The sequence below is a fragment of the Columba livia genome, chromosome 9 (genome assembly GCF_036013475.1).
Source record: "Columba livia isolate bColLiv1 breed racing homer chromosome 9, bColLiv1.pat.W.v2, whole genome shotgun sequence".
Classification (NCBI taxonomy): domain Eukaryota; kingdom Metazoa; phylum Chordata; class Aves; order Columbiformes; family Columbidae; genus Columba; species Columba livia.
Genome location: NC_088610.1, coordinates 18,857,695 through 18,871,738, shown reverse-complemented (window position 1 = coordinate 18,871,738; position 14,044 = coordinate 18,857,695). Strand labels below are relative to the sequence as shown.

At 42.2% G+C, this 14,044-nt stretch overlaps 1 long non-coding RNA gene across 1 annotated transcript in view; it reads right to left on the bottom strand.

Moving 5' to 3' along the window:
• Window positions 1-714: 714 nt before the first annotated feature.
• LOC135580196 (uncharacterized) overlaps window positions 715-14,044 on the bottom strand; it is a 92,600-nt gene continuing 79,270 nt past the window's right edge. Inside the window, exons 2-3 of the long non-coding RNA XR_010474508.1 lie at window positions 2,242-2,280; window positions 715-1,147 (exon numbers count right to left, since the gene is read on the bottom strand). This is a non-coding gene — a long non-coding RNA (uncharacterized LOC135580196). The remainder of the gene's footprint in view (window positions 1,148-2,241; window positions 2,281-14,044) is intronic.

Sequence of the window (14,044 nt, the reverse complement as noted above, 5' to 3'; positions counted from 1 at the left end):
TGATAAAACAGCTTGTAGATAAATTCCAAAGTATATTCTCATAAACATGAACTAACCTCAGTCTGCTAATCCCTACCTGGGCTGAGAAAACTGTTTTGCTATTAGCCTCAAAAACAGCAAGTCCTATACAGGGCACAAAGCTGCTATGGGAGGCAGGGGGTATGAAGTAGGTAAGAGGTTGTTCTGGCCACACACGCCATCTCCCTCTTCAGCTCCAAACCAACATACCTGGGGAGTCCCTGGGACAATCTCTGCCAGAGTCTGGAAGCAGAGGAGAGGGAGGCAGGAGTCCTGCGGAGGCAGACGCTCTGCGGACACACCGGTGTGTGCTCTGCAGGGCTTGGGAAAGGAAGTAAAAAGGGAGCAGGGCTGCAGCTCTGAGCTGCCTCAGCAACCCAGTGAACTCAAAGACAGCAGAAAATAGCACCGGCTAATGCATAGCAACATGGTCCTCTCCACAGTAAGAAGCATAAAGAGAGGCTGCACTAGTCAGGACACAATTCTTCCTCCGTCTTTACTGAGCATAATTTTGCTGTGAAGGGCTGTGGCAGGATCTGTGGCTGAATTCCTGGCTCTCAGTGGGAGCTGCACCAGCACAGACACAGCTTTCATTCCCTCACTTGGACTTTTCCAGACTATCTCATCCCAGCAAAATTAAATTGCACGGAAAACAAAAGCCAGTAAAAACATTAAACACAGTAATTAGTCAATAGAACCAAGGGTAGGAAACCATTTATTATGAGAATTAAGTGAATGATTCACAATGAATAATTTATATAGCAAATTTAGGTTTGGGTTGATGCTTTTTTCCCTGCTGAGAGAGAATTCAGCTGACAGTTTTGCAAACTGCCTTAAATATGTGGTTTGCTCCCCAATATTCAGCTGTTTAAATTAGTTATGACTAAGCAAAAAGTCTAGTTAATACAATGGGGCAGATGAAACTAAAATGAATGTTCTTATGCACCTGAATTTAACCATTTATGTTTATTTTGTAGGACTTGCTGGGCACAGGTATTATCTCATGGCCACATTGAGCATGACATGCCAGCACTCCTCCCTTCCCCTTCCTTCACTCAGAAAATGAGTGTGATGCTCAGCAACCTTCATGCCAGATGAAACACTGGAACCGAAGAAGAGTCATTATGATCTGCAATATTGAACACAAGGCACAAATAACTCCCACATAATAACACTATAGATCCCAACCCTTCCCTCATATTTCACTGCTCAAATGACAAATAAATGAACCTATCAGAGTTCCTAGGATGTATCATAAAGCGAAAATATTGCAGACAGAATAAATAAAACATTTTTTGTTGTAGTTAATAGCTAGTGGCTAGAGTTACATTTTAATAAAAGTGTCTATTATTTGAATCAGTATCGGACTCCATATGAGCGTGCTCCACCTTTCTTTTCTGCAGACACACTTTTCCCTTTGCAGGTACTGACAACTGCCTTGTACTTAGACACAGAAAAAAAAATCCCTTACATGTACAAATCTTGTAATAATCACTGCTGCTCTTTAGTAAGCACTCCCTTTTGACTGGCATGTCTGAAAGGCACATCAGCTTTCATATATGCTAAGCAGTCCTTATCCTGATTAGTCTTTTTTTTTTTTTCTCTTTCCCTATTCATAGATCAGATAAAATTGAAAATACCTGCACACAAACTGAAAAGACATTTGAAGGTTTTAGCCCTGCTTACCCGCCTACAAAGGTGATAAACTGCAATACAGCATTTCATTAGTAGCCTCAGCACATGTATTCCTGTATCAACAAAATGTTTCTGAAGTAGTAGAAGTGTACAGTTTTTATATATTCCCGCGTCATTTCTACAGAAATTTACTTCAGGTCAAAGAGTGCCTGGTTTGAAGTCCTCGACCTATGTGGTGTAATTTGCAACAGTGTCTTCATGTCAACACTTCAGTGCCACAGGGCACAAATGTATGGCTTGGCCAGACAAACTCAGCAAAATAAATTATTCCACAGCAATGCTTAGAAAAGTAAACACAGAGCAGCAAGCACTAGAGTCTCCTGCAGTGGAGGGTCAGACCAGAGTGTCCTCTGCATGCATGGGGCTTGGTGGGCTTTAAATAACAGAGACACAGACAGTGATTCTGCAGCTACACATCTGCTGCATCTGGCTTCTCTTCTAAGATTATTTTTTTCTTCAAATTAAAGGGACCCCTGTTGAAATACAAGGAAGGTGGGAAAGGCATGGTTAAAATGCAACGAAACGCACCTGCAGAGCTGCACACGAGTCCAGCAGTCCAGGGCAGACCTGTGGGAAAGAATGTCATTTTCTACTTAGAACTGAAGTTTGAGCCAAAAGATTGCTTTTGCTTTTAGGACTCAGAGCATCTTTTACCTTCTGAAATGCCACAGTTTGACCTTGGACTTTTCTCTAGTATGAATATTGTTAAAGGCAGAGCAGAATTGCTGCCAGATCCTGTACCCAACATGGGATGTGTCAAAGAAGGATTACACTAGTTACCCCCAAACTCTGTCTGAGGTCAGAAGATCTGCTTGAAAAATACTAGGAGAAGAACAAAAGACACTGTTTCAAAGAAACCAGTCACTGCAGGTCCAGTGGGATCACAAGGATCACTGTTTGGATAGCAAAGAAAAGCAAACCACTGCAGAAGAGGGAAGCGGAGATTCGCACTGAGCTAATTCAGTCAGAAGCGGAGCCTGAGATCCCAGGGAGCCGAGCTGTGCGACGCTGAGCACTCCAACGTACCCATGCCTGGCAGGCTGCTGCTGGCTGCAGGGTGCACAGGGCTCCTTGTCTGCGGGATAAATCATCGGCCAAAAAGTGTACCAAGAATGCCCATCAATTCACTCATCTCCTGCCATCCCAGGGCTGGTTTACCCCACATCAACATCAACTCTTTTACTACAATGGTGGAACACTTTTAGCCTGAGATTAATTTAAAACAGACACACATAGATGCTTTTGTGGAGACAAAGGAAAATAATTAGGTGATATCATCAGAGTCTTTTCCACACCCTCCTCTTTACACTAAAATGACAGTGCCTTGTTTTCATTTGGGTTTTAGCAGGAAGATTGCTGACACATGCTGGTTATCCCACAATGAAATAAAAGTAAACAAGGTTACCATCTTAAAAACAACACTGATACTTGGAACAAGAAAGTTAATTATTTAATTTCCAATACTTGCTTTCAAAGTGTTAAATGATGAAAAAAAAAAATCCTTTACAGTCAATGAAAGAAGATGGTTCTGTGACAGGATTCCTATGAGGCTCTGGGGAAAAAAAAAGTTTCTTATTTTTCTTATTCCCTTTGTGCCTCCCATTCTCGTAAAACATAAATCAAACCTTGGCACCCTTAACACAATTAACATTAGATACAAAAATAAAAAATGCTAATGCTTTAAGGCAGTTCTTAGGCAACTTAATCATGGCTATTGCCTCCATTGCCTTCTAGAGACAAACATACAGTTAGAGTTTATCAGTGCCCTGAGAATTAGATTTGTTCCCATTCTCATGGCAGCATGATCACTGCACGGTGTTTTAGCTGTCTGCCAAATCATAGACACTTTTTATTCTTCTATGTTATTTTATTGTCATGGTTGGTTTTTTTTGGTTTGGGCTTGGTTGTAGCGCCGTGTTTGCTGATCACACACCAGTTTGCTGTCTGGGCGTGCATCATTTGATTTAAGCATCTGCTGCTATTCAGAAGGGGTCGAGGAGCAACACATGGCTGCCAGGGATCCTCCTCTAGGTACCAGTTCCCCAGGAGCCCAGCGGGGCCATGGCAGATACAGGAGAAGACCAGGAGGTGGTCACCACCAAAAACCCGTGTGCGGGGGCTGAGACCCACTGGATGGGCACAGGATGCAGAGGAAAGGGCGTGGAGGGGATGGGGTGCATGCAACTCTACTTGGCCCCACCAGCAGCAGGATGCTGGGAGACAAAGGGATTCTTTCCACCAGATTAAACTTGCAAATCTCCTACCTTGCAGGACTGGCATTGTAATTCAAACTCTGTGCCACCGAAACTTAATGATTTACCACTCCTCACAACCCACACAAACTGACACCAGAGATTTGTGAGCAATTAATTGATAGCGCATTACAATCTGAGATAAGTAATAAGCACTTCTGCTCACAAAGCTGCCAACGCACATTGCATAGCTTCCTGATTTGGCCCAATCAGTGAAATATGCACCGAACTGCATCTGTAATAGCGTTATTCACTATCTAATTATCATTATTTGCATTTATTATAGGTTAAATGCAGTGAATGGGATCAGACACACAGGAAGCACTCAGCACTGGGGATACAGAAATAGTAAAAGAGAAATCTCAGTTTTGGAAAGTGACACCGCCAAATAGAATAGGTCCAAAATTTGGCCTAAAATGCAATGGTGGAGACAATAAAGCCAGAAAATAAAGCAAAAAAAAAAAAAAAAAAAAAAAAAAAAAAAATCAAGGAATGCAATACCTTGGGATGTTAGTATGCCTCTGGTTTTAATCAAGAGATACAGGTGGAGAAACAAGAAGCAAGCAAATGGAGCAACAGCCTAGGTCTTAACATAATCACCCTTGATGGCAGCACCAATTCAAGGAGTTCCCACCTACCCTCCCTCACCCAGTCCAGTTGTTGCTCTCGGGTCTCTATACAGCTCCCCTGTAAGAGATCAAGAACAAGTACTATAAACTCCATAACCCAGTAAGCATATCATAAAACTTATATTGTTCTTAACCATCAGAGTGGTTAGAAAATTATAGAAAGTGCAGCTTGGGAATCCCCTCTCCAGGCCTGAGGGCTTCCTGAGCAGTAGGGGTACAACAAAGAGCCTGGTGTTACAGCAAGAAAGAGGGTTTCGTATGTGTTCCAGTATGTAGCCTATATTGAACAATTTTGAAGAAAACACATAGGAAGACCATGAAGTGGGGACCAGAGTGCCCCCCGCCAAATAAAAATTCCAAATCACTTGGGCACAGAGCAATTGCCACTCTGTGCCTACCCCTGTGCATTGCAAATCACCTCCTGCGCACTTTAGTTTAAGGTGCTGAGGCCAAGGCTGAGGAGACGGTGGGTGCAGTGCTCCCTGTCTCCCCGTAGCCCCTATCAGGAAACCTGCTGAAATGCACCTCGTCTGCCTCACTGCACCCACCCCTGGATTCCCCATGAAGGAAACCAGAAGACAGGAAGAGACGGGTTTCATCCCCATGTATGGCTGCAAGGATGCCTGTGGAGTACAGGACTGCAAGGCACAGCACAGAGCATTCAGCAGGCACAGTCCAGTTGCCCTGGGCTGGCCCAGGAAAACACACTCAAACCCCTGAAAGAGAAATGTGAACTTCTGACTTCCCAGCAAAAAGAGAGAAACAGTCATCTTCCTCAGCCTAGCTTTCTAGCCACTGGGTTACTGTGCAAAAGGTCCATACCACCAACTCGACTCTTTTGGAGACATATTTCTGCAGGAAAAGGCTAAGGCAATTTCCTTCATGGGCCATAAATCCCAAGTAGAGAGAGGCACCTCCTGGTAGTTCCGAGAAAAGCACCTGTATGTCCTGTCTCTCAAGAGCCTGACTCGCCCTCCATGACTCGACCATGAATTTATTTGGGGTTAATGTTCACTCTGATCCCATGAAATCCATCCTGAAATATGCCCCACCCCCCGCCCCTTAATTCCCAGCACCTGACCCAGGGCTCTGAAGCCCATCACTGACCCCCGCTGCCCAATAATCAGTGGCTCCTGTACTGCTGGGTCTGAGATCCAACCTGCCTGCCTCAGTTTCCCAGCAGAAAATAGGAGTGACTCCATTCCTACCTCAGAGCAGTTTTGTTGCACAGATGTATATTCAAAGACTACTGGCCTTACAAACAGAGTAGTAATGAAAACTCTGCAGACACCAAGGGTAGCTGTCAAACCATTTTCATAAAATGCAGAAAGATTTCAGCCCCAAACCTGCAGAAAGCCCTGCAAGCAGGCAGTTTCGTCAAAAGCTGAAATTGCTATGGACAGGTCCAGTCAAGTTTCCCTCCAAGAGACCTCACAGAGGCAGCTGAGCAATGTTACATGACAGAGTGTGGACACAAGAGCATCCTTCACCAGCAACACTAATGAGACAAACAAGCGAGTCCACTGGGCTGACCCCAGCGCACAGGAGCCGAGACCCTGGAACACATCGCCTTTCTGATCATCTTTCCTTTCAAAGTTTACTAAATCAAGCAGGATTACCACGACAGGGGCACAACACCTCGAAACAAACTGCTTTTCATTTCTAGCTAGTCGCAGCAATCTTCACGGTTCTAAGGTATCAATTATGCAGTTCCATACTAATTTGCTTTGCAGGAGTTCTGCACTAATCTGTGTTTGATAACCGAGCAAAATAAATGCCTTTAAATATCCTCTCACCACAGATTCTGCTTTGGTGGTCAAACCTGCCATGGAGTTGTGAAGACAACTGTAAAAAACAGTGGTAAATACTACAGCAGGACAAATTCATCCAGGCAACAGCATTGATCCTACTTCAGCTCCAGCCAGTGACTACTGCCAATAATTTCAGTGGCAACATCAAGACATGTATTTCAATAGATAATCAGGTCCAAGGAGTTTTCTGTGGATCTGGATGCCAGGAGGCAGGACTACACCTGACAATCAAGGAAGGAATTGTCATTACATGTTTTCAGAAAGCAAAGCTTACCAGTTGGCATTAAAGAACGTGTATTTAACTCATTTTGAATTTTTACTTACAGAGCCAAAAAGGAAAAAGAAATCCAAAACCTAAACCAAAATACTGAATTTATTCCACTCTGGATAGTATAAATTATTTTGAAGTATATGATCAAGTCGTAGACTCTTTTCCCATCTTCACCTGAAATTTCATTCTTCCCAATAGCAGATAGTAGCAAAAACCCTGAAGAGGGTCTTCATTGTCATAGTAGGTCCCTAATGAAATCACTACAAGAGAATAGCTACAATTCACAGAATTAACCACCATCTGCTAGCAGCAGCATCTCGCAGTGATGGACATCCTTCTCATGCCAAGGTCTGAAGACCTGAGCCAGTTGCTGCTCTGCAGGCTGCCACATGCCAATAATTAACAGTTATTTTAAAATTTGCTATTTCTCATTTACCTTTGACTTTCAGGACTTCCTTTGATTCAGACACTTTCTCACAGCACTTTTTATGCAGCTAACGATGATGTAATTTTATAAATTTGAGATTGCCCACCTATCCAAATGTTTCCAGTTTGACTGTATTGCACTGTGGGGGTACATATGTGAAGCAGCTTACTTATCAGAGAGATACAGCTCTTGTCCCTTGGCGTGTTTACAATACTGTCCTAAGTAGTGGACCAGCCTCTGAAGCAGCAAAACCCAAGCTATTAGAACTCTGTCATGTTTTTCAGCATGACATGGTTTTCAGCATGTTAATTATTTCACTTTTAGGGATAACCCTGCACGTTCCAGTTTGCATCTGTGTTACATCATCTCTCACACAAAAACGCCCATGTCAAAGCTAGTGTGCTCTCTGCTTCTCTTTTGGAAGAGAATCTGTGTTCCTCCAGTGCAGATGTTCCTCTTTCCTTCCATGAAATCTCTGTCTAAAGAGAAGTCACAGGGGAAAAGGAAGAAACATCATAATTCTATTTTTTTTATTATACAAGAAGCCAGCTCTCCAGGATTACGGACTAGCACTCACCACTATAATGAATTATTTATCCTAGGAAAACAAAAATGCTTTATTTAAGGTGACAGAGAGCCTGTAAATTTGCTTCTTATATATGCATTGACTAATTAGATTAATTAAGCATGCATACACTTCTGAACAATCAAGCAGGTGGCAAATCACATTTAAGATGACTTATATGATTTATTCTATCATCCTCACACTTCACAAATTACATCCATTCCAACATGAAACCAGGGCAGAAAATACCCTATTATTTGTAATGTACAGTACCATTATTTTCACATTTTGTTTACTTCTTTAAAAAAACTGTAAGATAAATAAACAGTTCCAGCAGCTAATCCTCTTTCAAACAAGCACCCAGAAATATAATTCACTGTACTGCATTAAAACAAAATCTGGTAAAGCTATTAACACCATGACTGCAACTGAAATCTGTGAGACAAAGGAACTCTGTTGTAAGGCTAAAGAACTGTGCTGAAGCTCTTACACAGAGTACCGTGAAACTTAGCTATTTCAACCTGCAGAGATTCACACAACCTTTCATTTTTCTCTTCAAGCAATAAAACAAAGGAAGGGTAATAGCTGGAGATTTCTCCACTGAGTCTGCAGCTGTGCTGCTGCAGACAGCTGTGTCACACTCGGAGAGCCCAGGACGCTTTGCAGCCTGGAGCAGCAGCCAGCCTGGAGAAGAGAAACTGCAGCCCAGGGAACAAGCACAGAACTCCTCTCTCCTGTGTTCCAAGCCCTGGGAGATGAAAACCCTGGGCTGGTGCCCTGGCACGTCCCACGCCAGGAGAAGACGGAGCATGTAGCATCAATAAGCTCTTTGCTGGCGGTGCCGCAGCCAAGATCCACCTGTTCTGTGCTGGGTGAGTACCACCTTCAATCCAAACCTCAGGTATGTTCCAGGCCCCCCACGTCCACAAGTGATCAGCCAAATGACAAAGCCCAGCTTTGGCAAGCCTAAACCCCCAACTATGTCACCAACAATGGGGCCTGCAGCAGAAACTAGAGCAGCGATACCAGGAGCAGAAAGGTAACATAAGCTCAGCAAGACAGGAATATAAGCACTTCAACCAGTTATTTCCACAAAACAAGGCAGGCATCAAGACAACAACAACAAAACACTAAACAAACAAAAAAAACCCATCAACCTAAAACAGCCAAATCTGAACAGAAAGGATTTAACAGAGTCTTTCCTCATCTTTATGAACTTAAATGCTGAGGCTTTCACTATGAGTTAATGACTGGTTTGCACTACTCCTTTCTCTGTGCTCCCTGTCACTAATCAGGAGCAGTGAGCTACCTCAAAGCCTCATTACAAGCCAACAAAAAAAGCCAATGAATCCTCTAACAGAAGTTTTGCTGCAGTGGCATATTGCCATTTAGCTAGAGGGAGGCAGGAGAAAGCAAGTCAGCAACGACATATTCTGTGCATCCAGCTGGGAGAAAAAGAAAACCCAAGTATAATACTGCATCTTATCGGAAGTAGTTAATCTGACAAAACTAACTTAACAAAAATTACAGTCTATTAAAAAGGCATGTAAGCAATGCAGCTGAAAACAAGTCTACACGGGAATCAGCTAGCATAATTGTAGCTGGCTAAAAAACAAGAAAGACGGAAGAAAAAACTGCATAATTTACCAGCTGACAAACGCTAAAGACAAATAGAAGAAAACAGGTCCTTGACAAAGAAGGAATAATAGTTGCTTACTTTGTAGTCTGACTTCAGAACTCAAATATTTTCATCCAAGAAAAAAAATAAATAAAAACCACAACCAAAACCTTTGTGAAACTAACAGATCAGCACAAAATGGGGACGTCTCCACAGCAGGGGTTAGTAGTGGCTTCTGTTTGCTTGCTGGTTACACACATGTAAAGAAAATACTTTTTTTCTGGAATCATATTTCTCTCCATCTCCTAACAAGATAAGCGCACGCATTGCGTAACATTAAGCATATAAGCAGTACTTCTGGAGCCAGGCTTTAAATTCAGGACACGCTGAGCTCCTGTGCTGAGCTGGAGCGATGGGGAATGCCACAGGGATTGTGCTGTATGTCCTCTGCAGATGGATAAGAGGGCTGTGAGGATTTAAGGTCTACATCCCACTATCCACAAATATCTCTCCTAACAGTATGGGGAAAAAAAAAAAAAAAGTCATTGCCATTTTCAGGTGTTACATTTTTTTTGCTTAGTTTTAGGATTATTTCAGATATATTGGAATCACAACAGAGTAGTTCTAACACAACAGCCTTCAGATGAGCAGCTCCAGTATGGCCTGCGCAGAGGTTGGAGGTCCCGTGCTCCTTATTAAACCCTTTTTTCCCCCTCACATTAAAGGCAGTCAACATTATTCATCATAATGGTGTAGCTGCCACATGAAAATTAATCCTGGATGGGGATCAAGGCCACGCATTTGCAAGAGGAAAAAGTGTACTGCAGTTGAAGATTCTTGGGCATTAGGCACTGTATGAGACTGGGGTGATGTATGGGTATCAAAGTAAGAGAGCAATCGATTTCATGATACGGAAAACCCACAGTTATCATGGGAAGGAGACATGCTAGAAGAAAAAAATCTCAGGCCTGGACTAACTAGCAGCCTGATTATTAAAGCTATATTGGTGCCTAAGAGGCAGCTAGTAGGATTTTTTTGCATCATTAGGCCTCCAAACACCATGGCCTGAGGAAGCAAATATGCCAGTTGTGATCTTGAATATTGTCCATGTGCTCCGCCCTGGAATGCCTCCACAATCTGACTCCCACCTAGATGAACACATGCTTGGAGTAGATTTCCATTACATTTTCACATTTTCATCTGGTAGATGCAAGTGATTTGATAATACAAAAAAACAAAAAGGCGGGGGGGGGGGGGGGTAGACGGACCATTGCCTAGATATCAGTGATCAAATAAAAATTACTAGAACCTCATTTGTTATCTGAAAAAAGAAGAATCTCTTACGGCAAGTAATTATTTTACATACTTACATATTCACATGGCCTTACAGGGAGTCAATTTTCTATAGCCAAAAACAATTAACAATATTCACAAATGCTATTCATAATTAGGGTTTGTTTAAAAGTGTGTTATTAGGCACTTAAATGCACAGTTCTGTTTATAGGAAACACCTTTTCAGGTAAGAAATCTTGATTAGGAAAGGAACAAGGAAATAGGACTAAAAGCAACATGAAACAACCAGAAAGTCTGGAAACAAGTGCTAAGCAGAACAGTCTTTTATGAAATGTAATTTGTAAAAGAAAAAGCTGTCAATGAAATTTCATAACCAGGGGAAAAAAAGTAGCTGAAAAATGGTCCAGATCTGGTACAAAGCACAGCAGGCCATGGAGAGAGGAAAGGGCTGCAAGGCAGCAACACCCAGCTCAGGATCACAGTGTGGTTGTGTCTACCCAAGCCCCTGGACTGGCAAAGCAGCTCAGATCCAGCTGTGTGCACTCAGCCTGCAGCCTCATGTGTAGCAGGGCTGTGACAGTGTGGGTTAAATCACTCAGCTTCATTCTTCAGAAAATTCACAGCATTTCACACTGCTAAATCAGAGACTGAGGATTTCCAAGGGTACTCCATGCATCAGGAGAGAAATACATTGTCCAGTGTGCTTTTACTGCACAGTTCCTGTCTACCCTGGCTAAAGAACTGACCCTTTACTTTGTATTTTCAAGAAAACAAAATATGTTATTTATCACCGAAAGGTATTTTGGCAGAATGAAATATCTGATGACCACAAGAAGGTTTTTCTTGAACAAATGCTCCTCATGCACTGATTTGCCCAGCAAAGAATGAGGTAAGTAGGCACGGGAAGAGGAGGCTCTAGGTACCTGGTACCATCCTCTTTACCATCTTCTGCTTTGCCTTACTATTCTCATACTGCATCTTCAACATCTTTACCAAATACTTTAAAGTGTGTTTTGACAGCCCCTGATAAACACAAGCATTACAAATGTATGTCGGCACAACATGTGAAACAACACGTATGTAATAACCTCAGCAATTTCACTTAATATACTCTCGCTTTCAAATGTTGTTTCTCCATCTTCCCTGGGCAAGCTGACTCCAGCACAAGCACTGCAGGTTTCACTGGTTGGGATTTTTTTACATTCCTCCCCCCCACTCTCCTTTAGAGGTCATTCTCTCAAGTAATAGCTTCTGCATTTTAGCTGTCAGCAATATTTCCTCTTCTTTTCTCCTGCTGCTCAGGTCAATCATCCTTTTCCCACTGAGGTTGGAAAACCTGCCTGCTCCTTTGCTTTCTAATTATAATCTGCAATTCATCTTCCTTTACTTTCATTCAGTTCTTGAACCATGTTGGTCTGTCTTTCTCTGCCACTTGAATATGCTCTTTCCCTTGTCTCAAGAGTTTTTATGCAGCTAACCAGGATGATACAGAACCAGTAACTAGCATTTAGGTCTATTCATAAGATGCTTGCCCCTTCCTGAGTGTCACCCTACAGTGTAAGCACACACAGCTGCAAGTTCATTATGTGGAGAGAGCTGCTGGCAATTTCAGCCTGTAGCAGAGGACGACACATGTTATGTCTTCCAAGTCTCGCTCCTTCCTTCCCAGCTTCCTAAAACAACCACAAGACTGCATCCTACAAGCCCAGGAAGCATCCTGCCTTTCCGTTACTAACAGTGTTAAAAGCAGTCTTGCAAGAGGGGTTTAAAAAGAAAGAAGATTCAAGAAACCTCAATACACAGCAGCTATCTGTGCCAGAGGATTTAATGGTCTGATTTTTTTTAATAACTTTATCAATATAGATGTGTATTAAAGCTTTCCTGGGTATATACACTTCCATCTCATGAAGAAAATTAGCCTTGAGTATTGCCAATAGACAAATAATTCCTTTTAATCCTTGTCTTTTCAAGTTCTCATTAGTTGTTATAAATAGCACTACCAAAACATGGGTGTTATTTACGGGAATTTAATCCCTGAGTATTTCTCAAAGACATGTTATGTTTAATCAACTTCACGCATCACATTCAGAGCTCTCCAATATTATTAGCAGCCTGGCCACAGAACATTTGCTAGAAAGACTCTACCAGAAATGGCAGCACTACCCCCATGGCTGTCAGGTCCGGATGAATGCCAGGATTTCTCAGACAACTGTCATTAAGTGCTTCAAGTCTCTTCAGCAGTCAGTTTTCAAGCAGCTGAATCAATTCAGAGAGTGTGTGAGGGAGCTGTACTTTTAATGACTATTGCCTGAAAACCTTGGTTCTGAGGACTTGCTGGAAACTAAGATGAATTTCAACATCACAGATTTAGCCTAGCTACCCATCAAGGGACACAGAAGAAATTTCTATCATTTCCTCCTATGAACGCTATAATACCCACCACAGGGCAAGCATCTTCTGCAGGGCACGGCTTCTCCGTGAGATGTGCTGCTCCTCCTCACCAGCCTTATGAACCTGGTCCCAGCCAGCCCAGTAGGAACGGGCAGCGACAGCATTGTCTTGAGAGGACAGTCAAGAAACACCATGTCTCTATTCAGAGCTCTCTTCTGGAGCCAGCTGGACCAAGCCAGAACTCACTTTTCAATCTGCTAGGGCCGTTTTTCCCCTCCTGACAATTAAAGCTAAAATAAAGACTTTTATTAGCCCTTTGGAGCCAACAAGTCCAGAGATCTCAGTGTTATGACAAATACAAGATGCATTAGTGTGTCTATATGGATTTAAAGCAGTCAGAGAGGTCGCATGACTATCAAGAATCAGGAAATCTAGCCACAAGGGTTTCTTTAACCCTTTTTATTAAAACCCAAATTCTTTCCATGCTGCATTTTTCCAGTAAAGCAAGCAGAATAATGACACCAAATGTGGCCATAAAATGGAAAAGAGTGAAAACAAATTACATTTCTCTCATGGGTTCCCTTTCTGTCCTACAGTTTTGCACAAAGTTCTCATTAACACTCAAAGATTTGAAGTAACACCAGTTCACAGAGTGAGGGGAAACCAGAATTCATTCCATCAATTGTATTCATGAAATACAACATAACTAGACCTACAATTACACAGTGAGTACAAACTTGCAACAAGAACAACATTCCTTTGGTAAGGCCTGAAACAAAAATAGAGGTACAGTCTGCCAGAGATCAGAAACTCTAGAGAAAACCATGGAATGCACGTTTAAGTGAAAACTGGTGGACTGTATGGGGACACTGAACTAAAACATCACAGGGAGGTAATGATCCTAGTCCCAGCCAAGCCAGTAATAACATTCCTGATTATTTCAGTGGGAATAAGTTTCCACCCAAATTCTAAATGTTTCACAGATGCTAAAAATGAATATACATGTAAAATTAAAGAGCTTATTTTTGATTGACATATTTCAATAGTATCTTGATCAGAAACTTCCAACAGTTT